This window comes from Syngnathus leptorhynchus, chromosome 18, assembly GCF_054491065.1.
Source record: "Syngnathus leptorhynchus isolate UIUO chromosome 18, UIUO_Slep, whole genome shotgun sequence".
In the NCBI taxonomy this organism is placed as follows: domain Eukaryota; kingdom Metazoa; phylum Chordata; class Actinopteri; order Syngnathiformes; family Syngnathidae; genus Syngnathus; species Syngnathus leptorhynchus.
In genome coordinates, this window is record NC_141212.1 from 4,017,576 (window position 1) to 4,021,645 (window position 4,070).

Genomic DNA, 4,070 nt, shown 5'->3' on the forward strand with positions numbered 1-4,070 from the left:
AGTTTAAATGAAAGTGAAAAGTGCCACACCCAAACAACCCCCCACTTTCTGATTGGCTGGTTGATCTGTGACGTCATTCGGACACATTATTAGGTACACCGCCATTTTCAGGTGTACCTAATGACAGGCCACTTCATTAGGGAAAAATCCTGGTCAAAGTTTAAATGAAAGTGAAAAGTGCCACACCCAAACAACCCCCCACTTTCTGATTGGCTGGTTGATCTGTGACGTCATTCGGACACATTATTAGGTACACCGCCATTTTCAGGTGTACCTAATGACAGGCCACTTCATTAGGGAAAAATCCTGGTCAAAGTTTAAATGAAAGTGAAAAGTGCCACACCCAAACAACCCCCCACTTTCTGATTGGCTGGTTGATCTGTGACGTCATTCGGACACATTATTAGGTACACCGCCATTTTCAGGTGTACCTAATGACAGGCCACTTCATTAGGGAAAAATCCTGGTCAAAGTTTAAATGAAAGTGAAAAGTGCCACACCCAAACAACCCCCCACTTTCTGATTGGCTGGTTGATCTGTGACGTCATTCGGACACATTATTAGGTACACCGCCATTTTCAGGTGTACCTAATGACAGGCCACTTCATTAGGGAAAAATCCTGGTCAAAGTTTAAATGAAAGTGAAAAGTGCCACACCCAAACAACCCCCCACTTTCTGATTGGCTGGTTGATCTGTGACGTCATTCGGACACATTATTAGGTACACCGCCATTTTCAGGTGTACCTAATGACAGGCCACTTCATTAGGGAAAAATCCTGGTCAAAGTTTAAATGAAAGTGAAAAGTGCCACACCCAAACAACCCCCCACTTTCTGATTGGCTGGTTGATCTGTGACGTCATTCGGACACATTATTAGGTACACCGCCATTTTCAGGTGTACCTAATGACAGGCCACTTCATTAGGGAAAAATCCTGGTCAAAGTTTAAATGAAAGTGAAAAGTGCCACACCCAAACAACCCCCCACTTTCTGATTGGCTGGTTGATCTGTGACGTCATTCGGACACATTATTAGGTACACCGCCATTTTCAGGTGTACCTAATGACAGGCCACTTCATTAGGGAAAAATCCTGGTCAAAGTTTAAATGAAAGTGAAAAGTGCCACACCCAAACAACCCCCCACTTTCTGATTGGCTGGTTGATCTGTGACGTCATTCGGACACATTATTAGGTACACCGCCATTTTCAGGTGTACCTAATGACAGGCCACTTCATTAGGGAAAAATCCTGGTCAAAGTTTAAATGAAAGTGAAAAGTGCCACACCCAAACAACCCCCCACTTTCTGATTGGCTGGTTGATCTGTGACGTCATTCGGACACATTATTAGGTACACCGCCATTTTCAGGTGTACCTAATGACAGGCCACTTCATTAGGGAAAAATCCTGGTCAAAGTTTAAATGAAAGTGAAAAGTGCCACACCCAAACAACCCCCCACTTTCTGATTGGCTGGTTGATCTGTGACGTCATTCGGACACATTATTAGGTACACCGCCATTTTCAGGTGTACCTAATGACAGGCCACTTCATTAGGGAAAAATCCTGGTCAAAGTTTAAATGAAAGTGAAAAGTGCCACACCCAAACAACCCCCCACTTTCTGATTGGCTGGTTGATCTGTGACGTCATTCGGACACATTATTAGGTACACCGCCATTTTCAGGTGTACCTAATGACAGGCCACTTCATTAGGGAAAAATCCTGGTCAAAGTTTAAATGAAAGTGAAAAGTGCCACACCCAAACAACCCCCCACTTTCTGATTGGCTGGTTGATCTGTGACGTCATTCGGACACATTATTAGGTACACCGCCATTTTCAGGTGTACCTAATGACAGGCCACTTCATTAGGGAAAAATCCTGGTCAAAGTTTAAATGAAAGTGAAAAGTGCCACACCCAAACAACCCCCCACTTTCTGATTGGCTGGTTGATCTGTGACGTCATTCGGACACATTATTAGGTACACCGCCATTTTCAGGTGTACCTAATGACAGGCCACTTCATTAGGGAAAAATCCTGGTCAAAGTTTAAATGAAAGTGAAAAGTGCCACACCCAAACAACCCCCCACTTTCTGATTGGCTGGTTGATCTGTGACGTCATTCGGACACATTATTAGGTACACCGCCATTTTCAGGTGTACCTAATGACAGGCCACTTCATTAGGGAAAAATCCTGGTCAAAGTTTAAATGAAAGTGAAAAGTGCCACACCCAAACAACCCCCCACTTTCTGATTGGCTGGTTGATCTGTGACGTCATTCGGACACATTATTAGGTACACCGCCATTTTCAGGTGTACCTAATGACAGGCCACTTCATTAGGGAAAAATCCTGGTCAAAGTTTAAATGAAAGTGAAAAGTGCCACACCCAAACAACCCCCCACTTTCTGATTGGCTGGTTGATCTGTGACGTCATTCGGACACATTATTAGGTACACCGCCATTTTCAGGTGTACCTAATGACAGGCCACTTCATTAGGGAAAAATCCTGGTCAAAGTTTAAATGAAAGTGAAAAGTGCCACACCCAAACAACCCCCCACTTTCTGATTGGCTGGTTGATCTGTGACGTCATTCGGACACATTATTAGGTACACCGCCATTTTCAGGTGTACCTAATGACAGGCCACTTCATTAGGGAAAAATCCTGGTCAAAGTTTAAATGAAAGTGAAAAGTGCCACACCCAAACAACCCCCCACTTTCTGATTGGCTGGTTGATCTGTGACGTCATTCGGACACATTATTAGGTACACCGCCATTTTCAGGTGTACCTAATGACAGGCCACTTCATTAGGGAAAAATCCTGGTCAAAGTTTAAATGAAAGTGAAAAGTGCCACACCCAAACAACCCCCCACTTTCTGATTGGCTGGTTGATCTGTGACGTCATTCGGACACATTATTAGGTACACCGCCATTTTCAGGTGTACCTAATGACAGGCCACTTCATTAGGGAAAAATCCTGGTCAAAGTTTAAATGAAAGTGAAAAGTGCCACACCCAAACAACCCCCCACTTTCTGATTGGCTGGTTGATCTGTGACGTCATTCGGACACATTATTAGGTACACCGCCATTTTCAGGTGTACCTAATGACAGGCCACTTCATTAGGGAAAAATCCTGGTCAAAGTTTAAATGAAAGTGAAAAGTGCCACACCCAAACAACCCCCCACTTTCTGATTGGCTGGTTGATCTGTGACGTCATTCGGACACATTATTAGGTACACCGCCATTTTCAGGTGTACCTAATGACAGGCCACTTCATTAGGGAAAAATCCTGGTCAAAGTTTAAATGAAAGTGAAAAGTGCCACACCCAAACAACCCCCCACTTTCTGATTGGCTGGTTGATCTGTGACGTCATTCGGACACATTATTAGGTACACCGCCATTTTCAGGTGTACCTAATGACAGGCCACTTCATTAGGGAAAAATCCTGGTCAAAGTTTAAATGAAAGTGAAAAGTGCCACACCCAAACAACCCCCCACTTTCTGATTGGCTGGCTTCTTTGTGACGTCACTTATGGACACTTCATTAGGTACACCACCTTTTTCAGGTGTACCTAATTACAGGCCACTTCATTAGGGAAAAAGCTTAAATGAAAGTGAAAAGTGCCACACCCGCCCTCACCCCCACTTTCTGATTGGCTGTTGGATCTGTGACGTCAGTCGGACACTCTATTAGGCACACCGCCCTTTTCAGGTGTTCTTAATAAGAGGGCAATTCATTAGGGTAAAAGCTTAAGTGAAAGTGAAAATCCCTTCTCAAAGTATCTACAAACAAACCTAGCTGTTCTGTTTTATTTAGTGAGGCGTCATTGAAGGCTGAGAGAAGAGAAGCTCCTCTGCTGTCCCTCCTAAAATCAATATCCCATTACACCGCAAAGCACTTGCAGCACACAAAGACAAATAAGACCATAAATTACGACACTTTTATTTGCCTCTGGGCTGCTTTAGACTTTTGAGAGATGATGAGAGGACAAAATGAAGTGAAGATGATGGAGAAGAGAGGCCTTGGTAAAAAGAAAGAGGTGAGACATGCAACAAGACATTGGTCTTA